Source organism: Rhinolophus hipposideros, assembly GCF_964194185.1.
Source record: "Rhinolophus hipposideros genome assembly, chromosome: 6".
NCBI lineage: Eukaryota > Metazoa > Chordata > Mammalia > Chiroptera > Rhinolophidae > Rhinolophus > Rhinolophus hipposideros.
Window position 1 is genome coordinate 47995984 of NC_138052.1, and position 18156 is coordinate 48014139.

General features: G+C 38.3%; 1 protein-coding gene across 3 annotated transcripts in view; it reads right to left on the bottom strand.

Moving 5' to 3' along the window:
- Nucleotides 1–18156, bottom strand: part of METTL8 (methyltransferase 8, tRNA N3-cytidine) — a 69036-nt gene that overhangs the window by 41920 nt on the left and 8960 nt on the right. For all 3 annotated transcript variants that reach the window (XM_081052635.1, XM_081052636.1, XM_081052637.1), the window contains exon 2: nt 3722–3780. The gene's annotated coding sequence lies outside the window, so the exon portion shown is untranslated. The remainder of the gene's footprint in view (nt 1–3721; nt 3781–18156) is intronic.

The window sequence follows — 18156 nt, forward strand, 5'->3', positions numbered from 1 at the left end:
TATTATATTATATTATATAAAATCGGGTCTTATATTATTTTTTTCTCTAAAAGACACATTAGAGCTGATTGTCTGGCTAGGTCTTATTTTCGGGGAAACATGGTAACTTCTCTCCTGAAGTATTTTCAGGCCAAGAAAAGCGAAAAGAATATTTAGGGTGTGTGACATTGGCTGGCATTCTTTATAAATCACAGCCCTGACCAATTTTGCTTTGTTTGGTATTTGCTTATTTAATTTTTAGCACATGGCCAAAGCATGTAAGCCCAGAATCTGGATTTTGAGTACTTTATTATTTTGTTTTGGGAATTCTAGGCAAACATATTTTTAGGGAATATTCTGTGACCCGTAGACCAAAAATCTAAGTATAATAGCAGAATAATAAAACAAATCTAATAAGTCTAATCCCCTGGGCTGAGCAGAATAATATGAAAACTAGCCAAACAAATAAGTAAATCCTGTAATAAGATATGATCCCAGCAATTCTTAACTCTAACAGTCCCAGATACATATATTTTTAAGAACAGTCAGAAATACATTTGCAAAATAAATTTCCCTGTACATAACACATGGTTTAATCCAGCTCAAGAGATGAGACATCAGTTTATTAGCTAAATCCATCCTCATTTCTGGAAGAATAACTTAAACATTTAAATATACGCCACCTTAATTATGTATTGACAAATATATTGGTTTAAAGTATTTATGGGGGCCAGCCTGGTGGCTCAGGCGGTTAGAGCTCCATGCTCCTAACTCCGAAGGCTGCCGGTTCGATTCCCACATGGGCCAGTGGGCTCTTAACCACAAGGTTGCCAGTTCAATTCCTCGAGTCCCGCAAGGGATGGTGGGCTCTGCCCCCTGCAACTAAGATTGAACAGGCAGCTTGAACTGAGCTGCCCTGAGCTCCCGGATGACTCAGTTGGTTGGAGCGCATCCTCTCAACCACAAGGTTGCCAGTTCGACTCCTGCAAGGGATGATGGGCTGCGCCCCCTGCAACTAGCAATGGCAACTGGACCTGGAGCTGAGCTGCGCCCTCCACAACTAAGACTGAAAGGACAACAACTTGACTTGCAAAAGAGTCCTGGAAGTACACCCTGTTCCCCAATAAAATTTTTTTTTTTTAAAGTGTTTATGGAAAAGTATCAAAAAAAAGCTCGAAAGAGCTTACTTCTCCCAATAAGAATCCACGGTTACACTGCTTGGCATTTTACCCTCATTCAGTTGTTCATCACGACATACAGCCTAATGCTGTAAGCTGTAAGGTAGGAACAGATGCTATAAGGTGTGTGTACATAATACACATTAGAGACTATCCGAGGTGCTATTAGGCATAAAACTGACATGTATTGTACATGCTTTTACCACCTTATTGAAAGTCAATGGGTTTTAGGAGTATGAATTCCAAAATGAACTGCAGAATGTCAAAAACATCTCATTGTGCTTTTAAACATAAAATTCAAGATTTTCCTTTTGGAGAAAAAAAAAGGCTTAGTTATACACACCAAAGAGACTGTAATGGTTCCATTCAAATGTGACTAACAGTGATGAGAAATGAAAGAGTCAATAGCTACTGCTGAGCTCCTGTTCCTTGTTTGTTTTTCCTTCTCTACTAAATGCAAGCAAGCTCTTTGGTGGAGGCAAAGGAAATTAAGTGCTCCGCCTACCACTAACTCTGCTCTGCTGTGCCTTTGTTCTCTCCTCCTGCCAGTGTGCCAGGTAAGACTAACAAAACCCTATCTGCACAATTATTTTTAGAGCTGTCTTCCTGCACTGAATACTACTCATAAAATCTTCTGTATGCTGAAAAGTAGAAACTGATTACACCTAGAAAGACCGGCAATTCAAGCTCAAAAGTGTGAAATGATGTAAACGTATTCCACTCAGGAAAGCCAAATCAAAGTGAAATTTCAATCCTTCAAATAATCATGTGATACTTATCTGTATCTATCTTTATGTAGAAGGGGGAGAGAAAAGAAAAAAACACATGAGCTTCTCTCATTATAAATGACCAAGAACCTCTAGAGACAGTTGGAGACAAAAATCATAACCAGGTAAGATATTAGGCAATTCAGAAAAATGTCAGAGAAGTGTGTGCCTTGTAGGCTATTAGCCTGCAGAGAAGGGTGGTGTGGCCAGGACCTAAACGTGTGGCAATTTGTCCGGCTTTGACAGCTGTTTTTCTAATTAACCACACAAACATCTTTATGTGTGTCATTTATTTATTATCTGTAGCAGTCACACACAGACTTGCATAGTTCTTAATCTTTTTTATTATACAGAGCTACAAATTTATATAATAAAATACTATAAATGCATAATAAAATTACATAAATGCCTTCCCAACAAAATTGCAAGCTTCTAAAGGCAGCACCAAGATGCTCGTGAATTGCTTGACTGATTACACAAATATGATACTTGTCTGACATAAGTTTAATTGGAAGGAAGTTACTTATTACCCAGGGTGGCTCCTATGATCCTTAGTATGGAAGAAGGATCCTTAGTATAGAAGAGTGTGACAGTACATAGGCAGCTATCCAGTTATACTGACTGCAGTGAGTGACACATGTGCTTCATGTTAGCTTTAATGCCTCGTTTACTACGTCATGTCCATTTTGTGATGGGAAACGAAAGGGCAGGGTCAGCCCCAAACAGAATTCTGGTGGAGAAAGTTGGTTTCTGCCACTAGTGTCCCATTCTGTTTACGTATACTCTTCTTAACTCTCTTTTGGCATACCTTAATTTGAACACAAGTTTAACTAAGATATTATTTGCATTATGAAACTGTATGGATAAATAGTATTTTTTATTTGAAATAACACAAAGAGGTATAGCTAAAAATATTCCATTTACCCAAATGAAGGTAGGAAAGGCAAAACAGGAAATAAAAACAGAGGGTCAATTAGAAACCGAATACCATGGTAGCATATTTAAACCTAACCATATCAATAATTACATTCAATAAATGGCTCCAATTAAAAGGCATAGATTGTTGATTTGCATGAAAAAGCAAGACCCAACCATACACTGTCTGTAAGAAAGGCACTTTAAATATAAAGACAGAAATAGATTAAAATTTTAAAAAGGGATACCACACAAACACTACATAAAACAATTGGTAAAGCTATATTAATAGACAAAGTAGACTTAAAAAAAAAGACTATTACAGAGATAAAATGAGACATTTATAATGAAGAGCCAATTCATCAAGACATAACAATCCTAAATGTGCATGTACCTAATAACAGAGCTTTAAAAGACCTGAAGCGGAAATGAAAAGAACTTTTTAAAGAAGAAATTAACAAATTCACACCAATATTTGGAGATTTTAATAGCCCCCTGTCAGCAATAAATAAAACAATACTCAGAATCAAACTATCAAAACAATCAATAAGGATATAAAAGATTTGAACATTATGAACTTGATATAAATGTCATTTATAGAAAGAACACTATACCTAATTATAGCAGAATACACATTCTTTTCAAGTGAACATGGAATGTTTGCCAAGATAGACCATAAATGCTAGGCTATAAAACAAGTCTCAATAAATTCCAAAGTATTAAAAGCACACAGACTACTCTTTCTGGCCATAACAATATTAAATGTTAATATTTTTGATGAAATTAACTCATTAATAAATATCCTTCCTTTCTCTGATAATAGTCATTTAGTTATATTAATAGACAAAGTAGACTTTAAAAAGTGGTATTTCTTTTACTTACTTTGCTTATAGGTTTCCACTTTCAGCTCCCCATCTTACGATGGGTCTTCCTCTCAAGTCCTGTCAAGGTCAAACAGAATGAGCACTTTAGTGCCATGGCTCTCTGACATCTCAACGCCATGATTCAACATGAATAGTCAGTTGGCTCAAGCAATCACTAAGGAACAGATCCAGAAAAGAACTGAAGCTCATTTAGGTATCAGAGTTCTTGAATTTCATTACAAATAGCATTTATTATGCTATCAAGTATACAGAGGTATGCCATAAAGCACTGACACACTTCCTGCCAGCTCTAGGGGTGCCTATTTGAGAATGCAAGGAAAAGAACAAACGTATAAAATGACCTGAGTCCTGCATACAGTATGACAAGCCAAGGAGAAGAGGGTTTTAATATTTAGCAGTTTTCTAGACCCACCACTACCACCACTTTGTGCTTGTGGGTATAGTATGACTTGTGGGGAAGAGATCTCTGCCCCACCTCCAATTTTGGACTAGATGCTTTCCTTCTACTAAAATGGAGCGCTTTTCACAATGATTCACACATCTGCCTTACTATACAAACAAACTAGAACATATTCTACCAGAATAGGTAAAATGTATTTATATTTTATGAACATGAATTATAAACATGAAAGTATTTCTTAAATAATTGCAAATTTCATTTTTGTAGGGTAACAGTTCTCAGTACTTTTTAAATAAAAAGGATGATTTTAGTTAAAGAAAATACTCCGTACTATATTTTGCAAATTGAAGAAAATCTTCAAGGAAGTACAGCACCAATACCAATTTATTTTTCATGTAAATCCAAAATTTTTTAAAAAGTTAAGTATTTACCACGTGTAAGGCCCTGTTCTAAGCACTTTACATGTATTATCTTATTTAACATTTATTTCCCTATCGAGGGGTACTATTTTTATACCTTATTACAGAGGAAAAACCCCCGTGTAATGAAGTAACATGCTTCAGTTTGAACCCATGCACTCTAACCCAAGAGCCCACGCCCTACTATTTTTTTCTGTCTTTGTTATTCACATACATAGTTTGCCCATTTGCATGCTACTTTTGTACACTACACATGCCAGAGGATCACAGTACTGATTCCCCAGTCTGTACTGGGGTTACTAATTTGCAACTGGTTTAAGGAGGCTCAGAATTCCTTCTATCCCTTCCTCTCTCTCAATTCTATTTCTTCTCTTGGGCCTTAATCAAATAGCAAAAATGCCATTGCAAGATACCAGTCCCCAGATTTAGAAGAGCATAGTTATTCTTTCTAGCACTCAAATCTCAAGATACAAGCAAAGCACTCTTGCATCACATAAATAATGTAACATTTTAACACTCAGTTCTTTTTAACTGGTCTACTTTTACACAGCTGAGGAGTAGAGGCAAAGAAGGATTTATTTCCCTTGCTACTAAAGCTTGATCCTAAGATTTCATTCTCATATCTCAGCACTACTAGCAGAACACCTAAGAACTAGAGCAAATAGTACTTCTGTCTGTGTGAATCTGTAACAGTTATCCTTGGAGCACTTAGCTGGCTCTGAGCAAAAACTATTTGTAAGGCTCCCAAGAATGATTCCCAGTTGTTTCAGCTCACTGAAATCTTAGGGGGAAAAACTGCCATTAATCATACACTAAGTGCCTGTCCTCCATTTAAAAGTTAACTCCCCTTTGATGTTTCCTGGGTTCTGAGAATCCTTTAACTAAATAAATTAGTGAGACATTCCTGTTTTTCACCTTTGTTAACTGTTTAGCTTTCTTTTTTTCCTCAGCTGGGAAACTGGTACAAAGGTTTCATTCAGAGGAACAAGCGTCATCTAGATAAAGCTACACTAACATTACCTGAAAGGCTAGCATTAATGAGAGCAAATTAAAGTGTTATTGTTGTACTGTGTTGGATAGCGAAAGCCAACAGGTAAGAAACACTTAAGTATCAACTACACTGCAGGGAAAACTGAAGCTTCAATTAACCCTGGCAATTTCAGTGAAGTCGGGGGGTGACCATCTGTGAGGCAAACAGCTCAGGCAACTCATACATCTTGTTTTAATCTTTCTTTGGATGATTATAATTTCAGGGTATACGTAAGGTTATTAGCAAGAACAGCACAACAACAATAATTACAGTAAGTATTTACAGAGCACATTGATCTCCCCGTGATGTCAGCCACTCTGCAGCTTCCCAATGGGAATCTCACGCTCAGTGTCTGCTCTCCATGGCGCCCTTACAGGCGGCCATCCTGTGCGCACTCACATAGAGAGGCTACTGGGGCTCACCAGTGATTTCTTTAAAGGAGTGCATGTCAACCCGTCTCAAAACTGCCTCAATTCAAAATATCAGAAGGGTATACTATTCTCATTACTCTGGAAGTTGTCTCCAAACACATGCTGGACCACAATGAAATCTGTTTTAACTCATCCACCTGGCATTTCACATCTGTGCGCGACAGTCACTTCTGGAGACATTGATCGGATTTGGTGGGCCAATAAAGGATAAGTTACACTCATACTTTATACGCTGTCGTTCCTTACAAATTCCATTTAACAACTCACATGAAAGAGATGAATGGAGTTCCGCCCTTAATGAGACTTCTGCTTTCCTATTCATCGCAACGGTCTCCATCCCTAAGTACACTAGATGACAGGAGATGCTTGGACCTGTATGCAGGATTTACGAAGTCATGGATGGACTCATATATCAATAAGGCTGCCCTGGCACAAAATGGAATGTTATTAAAAAATTCAAGTCATAATGGATGTTAGATATAAAAATGTGAAATATAACATTAGAGAATAAAAGTGTCCAAATGAATGTATTTCCATAATTTCAAAAGAATGTGCGATTTAGGTAGGCAGGGGTTACACCACTGTGTACATTCTATTTTAAAGAACCACAATTAGTTATAAGTTGGAAAAAAGCAAGGGAAACCGCAGCAGGGACTGTCAGGAGAAATGTTTACTGCCACACCGCAGGAGGCACGGGGCGGTCAAAAACAGGGCCAGAGAATGAAACGTCAAATGCATGGGAATGGTATAAGTTAAGTTCTATGTGAGAATAGACAAGTTGCAAGCTTCCAGAAAGTATTTAGAATTCCACGGGATTATAGAGTGCTGGGGCCAGAGGATGTTAGACTCCTCCTTAGAGCACCTGTACTTTCTCCTTATAACAGCTGCTCCCATTGTGGTCACTGCTTTTCTCGCCGTGACGAGTCTTCTTGGCCTGGCCTTCTGTCCTCAGACCTTTTAGCCAACAGGAAACAAATCCCTGATTTCCCTGAGTCCTCGTGAATACTGGGAGCTTAACTCCAACATCTTGTTCTTATTCAAAAGATTAGTCTTCCTAAAAATCCATGTCCCAGCTACTCTTGCAGCTGGAGGAGATACGTGACCATGTTCCGGCTGATAGAAGTCTGCGGACGGCTAAAGTCTTTGCTTAAAGGGAAAGGAGCCGGAGGATAGTACCAACTTGCTGGGACCAACTCACCCTGCCTCTTTCCTGAACTTAGATGTGATGCTGTGTACAAAGGAGGTAAAGGGCCTGGTTGTTGATGGCATCACTGAACAGGTAAACCTCTGATGGTTACCACCTTCCTTCTTGCTAGGTGAGAAAAATAAACCCTTCTGTATTTTAGCCACTACTAGGTTTTCTGTTATTTTCCTCCAAGAGGATTCTAACATACAACATCCACTACTAGGTTTTCTGTTATTTTCCTCCAAGAGGATTCTAACATACAACATCCACTATTGTGAAGTCCTGTAAATCCAAGCACAAATCCACTTGGTTCCAGCCCTCAAGAACCTTACCAGTGAAGAAGAATGAGAGGCAAATATGGTCCTATCCATGTAGAGCAGAGATAGATAGAGGTGTATAGGTAGAGCAAGAGTTGTATAGAGCCTTAGAGAGGCAACGAGAAACCAGGGCATGAATGGCTAGGAGGGCTGCGATTTCCTTACAAGGCCAGCGGGTCCTGTTTACCAGGGTAAGGTAAGATGGCCAATGACGAGCTGAAGGATTGTGATTGCTGTATGTCAGATTTCCTTGACAGATATTTCCGCAAAGTGCAAGCTGGGATGGGCCACTGGGGCAACCCCCATTTTGTGGGTCCTGATATATGAGTTAACTTTATCAGAATGTAGGTACCCATAAGAAGATGGCTGCCCAGGGGAGCCTTGACTGCAATTCCTCCAAAAAACTGCAATGAACTGGCTGGGTACCAGCTCTGGTGTGGGGAACGGCAGCTTCTCCCCACAGGCCTTCCAGGACAAATCTTGTAATTGCCTATGGTCAGGCCTGAAAAATCACATATAGGAGTCTGACCTGGAGCCTGACTCCTCACCCAAAGAAAAAAGAAAACAAGCATTCTTTACCCAACACATAATAAACCTTATTTCGAGAAATTACATAAACTAAAAAAACCATTAAATTTAATGTGGACAAAAAAAGGGGGTTCTATGGAAAGTAACCTCACAGGGTGATCTGACCATAAATTCCTAACTGGGCAGGTCCTGGTGGATAGTCACCCCCCAGGTGTGTAACTTCTTTAGTGAAAGGTTTACGCCAGCACTGTCCTTTGTTCTTGTGCATCTAGATTAGCACACCTTTAAATGCCAGAAGTAAAACCCCTTGGAAGTGTAACCACCCTCAAGAGAGCACATAATCTTAACTATTCTGTAGTCCAATCCCCACCTTGCTTTTTCCCACCTTCACGTAATCTTCCTTACATTCCCTCTTTAATTTCAAATGCTGAAAAGAAACTGCGAAACCATTCATCTCCAAAGCATTTGAGATCTTGCTTTCTGGCAATTATTGTGTTTTGGTTCAAATAAACTTATAAAAACTATTTACAGGTTTGGACATTTCTTACATCAACATTGATTTTTTTTAAAAGCCCATGAATAATAATGCCACAGCAAGTTGCTTAAGAATAATTGAGAGTATTAATTATATTCTTAACCTCCAAAGACCACATCATGTAGAGAAACCTTAGTAATCTTCAGTCTATATAAGGTCTTATTTCTAAGATCATTTGCAAGTCAGTTGTTAAGAGTGTGTAGTGATGACCCTATATCTTCTATTTTTGAAATTTGGACCTCTGATGTAATTCAGTTTCACAGTGGTTTGGCTTGGGACTTATTGAAAGCCTTTTTTTCCTTTCTTTGTTTCCCTCTCCTCCCACCAAACCTGGACGACTCTGTTTACTGTACATTTACTATGTCTGTATACCAGTTCCAATGGTTCTGTTTACTTTGGACCAGTGTGCACACCTGGCCTGGTAATTCGGGAGGAGTTTTTGCATCGATATGGGTTCACTCCTGACCCTGGGGCAGAACAGCCTCTAGGAAGCCCCTTTTCCTGAAGTTGCCAGGCCAACTTCTCCTTCCTTTGTTCTGCCCCTCCTTGTGCATCTGTAAGACCTTTTGATGATATTGAGAGAAGGAAGGCAGTCTTTGTGGCAGAGAGTCCACTGTCTTCCCTTAATTCTGGCTTTTTGGAATAAAACCTACTCTTCTTTCCAGCACTCTCTCTTGAGTTTTGGCTTTTGTGGGGCGAGCAGCCGGACTTTTTGCACGGTAACAAGCACAGAATCATATTTTTATAGGAACATTTTAAATGGTGATTAAGATACCAGGATAGTCCACACATTCCTGAAATTTATAATGTGAATGAAAAGAAATGTGTTTGTTTAAATGGTCTTAGAAAACTGGCAAATTCCATTTTCTCAAACAGCTGAAACAGTGCCAATTCATACTGCCTGGGGCAATTTTAATCTTATTTAACACAAAAGCAATCTGATTAAACGATGATTCTTTTAAAGTAATACCAAAAACAAAAACAAAGCAAAACCGTAATACCTGTAAACCATCTCTTTGCCACCCGATGACATACGGTGGGTCCATAAAATAATGTTTAACTACAAACAAGACTTGTACATCAAAATAAGTGTCGTCCTTTTAAATAAGTAATGTTAAGAGATTACTATTTAATAATAGTAAAATAGCTTTGAAATTCCATTTTCCGATAATGTCCTCATAGCGAGCTTATTCTTTTTCATATTCTCAGTGGTGGCAAACTCTTTGCTTTAAGATATATACCCTCTGTTGTCTTTGGATTATGTTGTTGTTCTTGTTGCCATAAATGTATAGACTGCCAACATAACCAGCTTTGAAGGATCATATTCATTGAGAAACAGCTTCTGGTATGTTCTGTTTTCTTAAACAGTCATAAATCAAGTTCACACAGTACACACTGTGCTACCACAAATGATAGTATCCTTTGTGCTTATTCTTTTTTAAGAAGCCAAAACTATCTGGAAATATGAGCTAGACCTTTTTTTAATTTAAAGTTTTTTTTTTCTTTTAAGTATTGATAGCAAAAATAGAAAATGTACAGGGGAAAAGATCCCTCCCTCTTATGATTGCAACAAAAAACAATATAAAATACCTAGGAATACACTAGCCAGAAATGTACAGGAGTGATATGAAGAATGCTATACAACTTTACAGAGGGGCATGGAAGATAATTTTAATAAATAGGAAGACAGTACATGGGTTTCTAGAGTTGCAGATTCAATGTTGTTAAAATGTAACCAAAATCATCTATAAAATTAAAGCAGTTCCAATCAAAATTCAAAAAACTTTTTTTGGGGAACTGAACAAATCATTTAGAAGCTCATCTGGAGAATAAACATGCAGGAAGTGCCAGGAAAATACTGGAGAGAAAATGAGTGATGTTGGCTGTGGTGGGGTAGGGTTGTCGGGGTGGGGAGCGCTCTTCCAGACATCACAATACACTATAAATCAGGCATATTTTGGCCATGTCTATAGTGCCAGGATATATAGTCAAAGCTGAGGGACAGAAGAGAAAGTCCAGAAAGTATTACAAATGGAATTCATAATAAAGCTAGTATTTCAAATCAGTGGGTTCAGGCTGGCCTATTCGAAGAACTGTATTAAGAAAATGGGCTACCTACTTGGAAAAAACAAGGTTACACCCCTTCTCTATATTTAACACCAAAATAAATTCCAGATGAATTAAACTTTTTAATACAAAAAAATACTTAATAGGCCTAGAAAAAACCTAGAGGTGAAAAAGTGGGGTAGAAAAGACTCTTTTGAACATGATACCAAAACTATAGAAATGTATGGGAAGATATGCTATAAAACGCACTGGTGGAGACACCTGCAAAATACTACAATGTAAGGAATGCTTAGAAAATAATTAGAGGGGCCGGCCTGGTGGCTCAGGAGGTTAGAGCTCCGTGCTCCTAACTCCGAAGGCTGCCAGTTCGATTCCCACATGCGCCAGTGGGCTCTCAACCACAAGGTTGCCGGTTCAATTCCTCGAGTCCCGCAAGGGATGGTGGGCTGCGCCCCCTGCAACTAGAAAAATGGCAACTGGACCTGGAGCTGAGCTGCGCCCTCCACAACTAAGACTGAAAGGACAACAACTTGACTTGGAAAAATGTCCTGGAAGTACACACTGTTCCCCAATAAAGTCTTGTTACCCTTCCCCAATAAAATCTTAAAAAAAAAAAAAAAAAGAAAAGAATTAGAAATGACCGTAGAAGAAAATGTGTTAATGCCATCAATAAGCATTCACAAAAGAATGCAAATAGCTACTAAAACTTTAAAATGTTCATCACACTAATAATAAATGTCTTTTGGGGATGGTTTTGACTGCAAGTAACAGAAGACCCTATGGAAACTGGCTTACATAATAAGGAAGTAGTATCTCTCATAACTGGAAGTCCAGAGGTTGGGCAAGTTCCAGGTATGGTTTCATCCGCAGTTCTACTATAATGCCATCAAGGACCCAGGTTCTTGCCATTTCCCCATCTTGCTCTTCACAGCATTGCCTTCACCCCACGGCTGGTTCCCTTCGCCAGTTACAAAACGACTGCAGCAGTTCCAGGCATCACACTGACATGACAACATCCAGAGGAAGAAAAGGACCATCTCTTTCTCAGGTCGCTTTTTAGGGATGAGGAAACATTCTCACAAGTTCCTCAATAGACTTACTCTCAGATTTCACTGGCCAAAACTGGATCACAAACTATTCCTAAATCAGACTCTTGTAAGAGAATTGGTTCCTATGATTACTTTAGACTAGAGATTCTCAGAGTGTGTGGTCCAGAGACCCCCAGCTACCTCCAAAATACATTACGGGGGGTCTGCAAAATGTCAGAATTATTTTCATAATAATATCAACACGTTATTTGCCTTTTTTATTGTGGTGACATTTTTACTGATGGCGCACAATGCATGACGGATAAAACTGCTGACACCTTCGTCTGAATCAAGGCACCCAGCTCTACTGGAGGTCTCGTCGTTTTCACTCACCGTGCACTCACAGAAGAAAAAAACAAAAAGAAAGAAAGAAAAAGCCAGTTTCACTTAAGCGTATCATTAACAAAGCATTAAAAATTGTTTTCATGGAACACCATTTTTACTTTGGCACTTTCTCAAGAACACACAAAGTAAGCCTGTCAAGAAAACAACTGCCACTATTTATTGCCATTGATAAAACTCAAGCTATTAAGCAAAAAATTAGAATGCTGGAAAACTTGTGTATTCACCACTATAAGCTTAACAGCTTTCTGCCACTTAGACACTGTTCTGAAGACAGTAAGATATTTTTGATATAACAAAATGTGTCAACATTAGGAAGACCTGCAACAACTCAGTGAACCAATATTTTCCAGATGGCCAACACACGATGTCACAAAATCATGCACGGATACAAGATCTGTTCAAAGTACAAGGCAGACCAATGGATTTTAATGTAACAGAGTATGGAAAAGTTCACCAATATCACTTCAAATATTATATTGCAGTTAACCTTTAAGAAACTACCACTTACTGGGATTTGATGTAGTGTAAAAGGAGAACATTCACACTCATCTGAATAGACTACTAAAGTACACTTCCTCTTTCTAACTACTTATGTTATCTGTGTGAGATTACATTTTCTTCAAATATATCAATCAGAACAACATATCATAACGGACTTAATGCAGGAGCAAATGTAAGAATCCAGTTATCTTCTCTTAGGCTAGACATTCAGGAGATTTCTAAAAATGTAAAACTATGCCACTCTATTAACTTTTTTCTTTTGGAAAATATTTTTTATCAAAATGTTATTGATGCTAACAGAGAATAGGATTATTATTTTTAAATGACAATAATATTAAAATCTTTTCTTCCATTTTAATTTTTAATGATAAATGTGGGTAACTATGATCCACATGAACAAAAGCTCTTGGAGGGCTCTATAATTTTTCAGAGTGTCCAGGGGTCCTGAAACCAAAGAGCTTGAGAACCACTGCCTTAGATTAATTTTCTGGGGTAACACAGAGAATAGAAAGTCCACCTAAAAAAAAGTGCAACGGCTTACTATCTTTTTGGCGAAGGTGAAATGTGATCACTGGTGTGTAGCAACAAGCATTCTCACACACTCTCAGGGGACACTGCACTGACATCTTTCCTGAGGGAACTGTGGTAATACATACGGCAAATCTGGAAAAAAAAGTTTGATGGAAAACTCCATTTGTAAAAATATATCCTAAGAATATAATCAGAAGAATTTTAAAGATTCGTCATGGCATTGTTTGTATATTATTTTGAAAAACTCCAAATAATCTAAATATTCATCTTTAGAGGATTGACTAAATTATTGTATATCCATATAAAAAAATTATGTAACCACTTAAAATGTTGCTAAACCCTATATTTACTGATATGTATAGAAGTCCATTATTTATTAGGTGGTCAGGTACAAAAGTCAGGTACAAAAGTACCATTAGCATGATCTTAGTTTTAAAAATTAACATATATACTAACAAGTATACATACACAAAGAAAGAGTCTAGAAGAATTTACAGTAGTTATCTTTCATTGACAAGCTGAAGGAGAACCTTATATTTTCTTAATATATCTTGCAATGTTCTTTTTTTAAAGGAAACTCAAACCACCTTTATAATCACAAAATATAAAAATATTTTTAAAATCACTATCACTAAATATTTTTAAAATCACTAAATATACATGGGTAAAGGAGCCATGCTTGGGAAGGAAGAGGAAAAGAGATGGTATAGGCAGGGGTGACTTTTGAAAACTTTTCTGGTGGCCAACCCTTCACAGGGAGGAAAAGATGCCATGGAACCTACCATAGTCCAGTGAATGGGACTAGACAGTGTGCTGCGGATGGCTGGATGCAGGACCCAAACGCCCTACGTCTAAAGAAGTCCAGAGAAAGGCTACTTTTAAAAGACCCCAATTTGTGGGCAAAGAACCCTAAAAGAAAACGAAATTATTGTTGAAGGCAAAGAGTTAGCAGGAGGAGGTGGAAGACAGATAAATAATCCACACTAGAATGTCAAATTCTAGTTTCCAGAAACTTCCTATTCACCATCCATGGCAGGTACTTGCCACATTGCAGTCTGACATTATGGCTGCTCTCTCTTTCCATTTAGTAACTGTTTCTGGTGTGCCAGAACCTTTTCATTTATAGTACTTGTTAATCATCAGGCAGCAAACAGATGGTAGCAGTCAAGCCTGCCCAGCCGAGCTCCTGGGAAAGCTCGTGCACCCTCTGCTGGTCAGCTCCATGCCAGGACAAGAGGGTCTGCATCCCAGAGCGACAGCTTCCCAAATCACAGGGATACACTTCTGTGTTCTCTCTATAGCTAATTTCAGTGATGAGTTTGGAAATCATTTCCTCAAACTGCCCCTGAAAGAGACAATTCCAGATACAAATAATGCCTTCCTTTGTTACACCAAAGAAACTACGCCACAAAAAGCATTTTAAATTCAAATGATTTCACCTTATTATGTTGGTGCAAAAGTAAGTGCGGTTTTTGCAATTATTTTTAACTTTTTAAGCCGCAATTACTTTTGCACCAACCTAATACATAATAAATAAGTAAAGGTGTACCAATAAGTGCAACACTTAATATGACTATAAAACCCCATTAGAGTTTTATTCTGGCTGAAACACTGAGAAGCACTATAACAATATTTGTATAGTTTTTACAACTTACAAAAAGCTCTCACATTTACTTTCACACCTAATGCTAACAACAATCTCATAAGCAAGGGAGGAAGGCAGGACAAGCACTTTTGTTATCACCATTTTACGGAGGTGGGAGAAGAGACTCTGAGTCACCTTGATTACACACACATAAGAGCCTACACTCCCAACTCCAAATTCTATGTTCTACTCAATACACTACTCTACCTGAGCTGTTGATCCACAAGGAGTTTTCTAAAGAGTCAGTATGTATGTATCTTAGGTAGGGGAGTTAAAAGGCCTAAAACATGTTTCTGTAATATACTTCATGTTGCTTCAAATACCACCAAAATTTTAGATGCTGAATCCTAAATCTGAAGGGTTTGCATTGTAGGCAGTGCTTTGTCCTAAAAGAACATCAATTTAACAAGGGAAGTGGACATTTTAGTAAGGAATCTCCTGACAACCAAATAAACTTCAGAATTCCTATGGGCGGCATGTCTATGCCCAGAAAAAGTGGACCCCGTCAGGCTTTGTGGTCTCTGCATTCACTCAGTCAGTACTATATGTGCAGCACAAAACGGGCTGGGATTCCGCAGATTCTGGTCCTGCTTTCTCCTGAATCTTTATAATTGTAATGACTTCCCCCTTATGAACAAAGCATTAGGATTACTGTTTTGTTGGAGTGCCAAGCTAAAAAAATCACTATGCTGAAGAAGGGAGATACAGTGAAATTCAGCTACGATCACAGAGATCCCCAAAACTAAAGAGTAAAGTAGTAATAATATAGAGAATCAAAGAATTATACAGTGCTGCCTACGTGGCAGGCATTATTCTAAGCGCTTTACATATAGTAACTCATTTAGTCCTCCTAAGAACCCATCTAACAGATAAGTACACAGAGGCACAGCGAGGTTAAGTAATTCTAGTTACTTAGGGTAACCAGGTTCACACAGTTAGTAAATAGTGAGGCTCAGATCTGAACCCAAGCAGGCTGGTAACTGAGTTCATCTTAATCACTAAAGCTATGCTGCCTCTATGTAGTGGTGTCTACCTTATTCCAGTTGAATTTTTAAAGTAAACTTTTAATTTTAGAAAAGCTTTAAATTTATAGAAAAGTTGTAGATAATACAGAGCGTTCCTAATATCTGACATAGTTTCCCCTATTATTAAAATCTTACATTTGTATAGTACATTTGTTATAGTTAAGAAACCAATATTAATACATTATTACAAACATAAGTCCATACTTTATTCAGATTTCCTTCACGTTTACCTAATGTTCTTTTTCTCTTCCAGGATTCCATCCAAGACATCACATTACATTTAGTCATCAGGTCTCCTGCGGCTCCTTTGGCTCTAACAGTTTCTCAGACTTTCTTTGTTTTTGGTGACCTTGACAGTTTTGAGAAGTACTGATCAGGTATCTTGCAGAACGTCCCTCAATAAATATTGATCAGGTTTTCTCATGATTACACTGCGCTTATGGGTTTTAGGAAGGAAAACCACAGAGGTAAATTGCCCTTCTTACCACATCGCACCAAGGGTCCATGATATTACTACCGTTGATGTTAACCTACATCGCTCGGCTGAGGTGGTGACTGACAAACTTCTCCGCCGTAAAGTCGGTTCCCCCCTTTCCACGCTGTATTCTTCCGAAGGAAGTCACAATGCATAGCCCACACTTAAGGAGTGGGGAATTATTATCTCCCTCTTTAAGGTAAGAGTATCTGCATAAATTGTTTGAATTCTTTTGCCTGGGAGATTAGTCTCTTCTCCCCCATTTACTTAGTCAATCAGTATGGGCACATAGATAATTATCTAAAACTTTGGATTATAACCCAATACTATTTTATTTATGTTGTTGCTCAAACTGTTCCTGCTTTGGCCACTAAGAGCTCTTTCAGTTGGTTCCTACGTCCTTTTGACACACTCCCATCATGGTGTTTTTGTTTTTGAGATCTTCCTTACTTTCTGCCACTACAAGATATTGCAGGCTCATGCTGCACCTGCCTTGACCCAGTCTTTGAATCAGCCATTTCTCCACGAGCATTTGTTCCTTTTATGAATGGGAGCATGATCTAGGTACTGGGTGTACTCCTTGCTACCAGGTTGCTTCTAGGTCTTCTTAACTGACAAAGCAAGAAAATACATGTGGATGTGTGTACACTATATCATGTATATACACATATCTTTATGAAGGTTTCTCTGTGTATCCACCTGTATACTGATCTGTATATTGACCTGTATATTGAAGTCTAGTGTAAGCTACACTAGACTTCATGCTAATGTCTCCGACGCTAATCCATCACCACACAGATCATTCTTTCCAGCCTTCCCCTCTTGTCTAGAACTTCCCATTCCCACGGTAAGAAACGTGATTCTCATCATCCACCAAGCAGTTTTAATTGTTCAACTCCAGTACACATGCAGAGTGGTTTCAGAACTATTAAGCTGCACCTCTGTGGGAAACTATCAACTAGAATACAGTGCAAATATATGCAGTTCTTACCTTCTTTAGTCTTACAGTCTTGTTTTCTAAGATACTTATGTCAGCACCTTTTCCCTGGCCCCAAAGTGACATTATTGCATATATTTGTAATATAGTTACATTCTTTTGTCACAGTCTGTACTCCATCCTGGAATCCCAACTTTCTCTTAATCATTTTTTAAACTGTGCGTACATTAAGATTTACTCTTTGTGCTGTAAAGCTCCGTGGGATTTAACAAATGTGGAATGTCATGTACCTATCATTGCAGAAGCATACAAAATAGTTTCACCACCCTAAAAAACAAACAACAAAAACCCCTCTGTGTTACCAATCAACGCTCTCTCCTCCCCAAACTCCCTGTTTCTGTTCCATTTTCCCACCAGAAGTGTACTTGACATTGCTGCTTCTCATCCTTTCCCCTTACAACAACATGTTCACATTTATAAACTCATGTGATTCTCACTTCAATCCTGAGTGTTTCGACTTAGCAGATGATTGAATGAAATTCAGAATAAGTGGCTTGGTCAAGATCTCACTAAGTGGTGGTGCTGGCACTGTAACTTGTGCGTGCTGGCACTGTAACTTGTGCCTTTTGACTCCTTGTATGATGCTCTTTCTGCTACAAAACACTACCTCATTTTCAGCAGGGAGGGAAATGGCTGTGCAGAGACAAGAAGACAGGAACGGTGGTACATTAAGGGAAGACTTTACACTAAAAATATAAAAAAGTGGAATTCTAGTTCTGATAATTTGGTGAACCTCACACCCCAAGAACCTTTCTGCTATAAAATATTCCCAAAAGGCAGGTTAAATACATTTTAAAATGTATCTTGTTAAATACATCACTGAGCCAGGAGAAAGAGAAATCCTCAGAAACCAAAAACTAGTAAAGGTCCAGAAAGCTGAGTGAGAATGGAAGCCAGCAGCTGTCCAAATCCC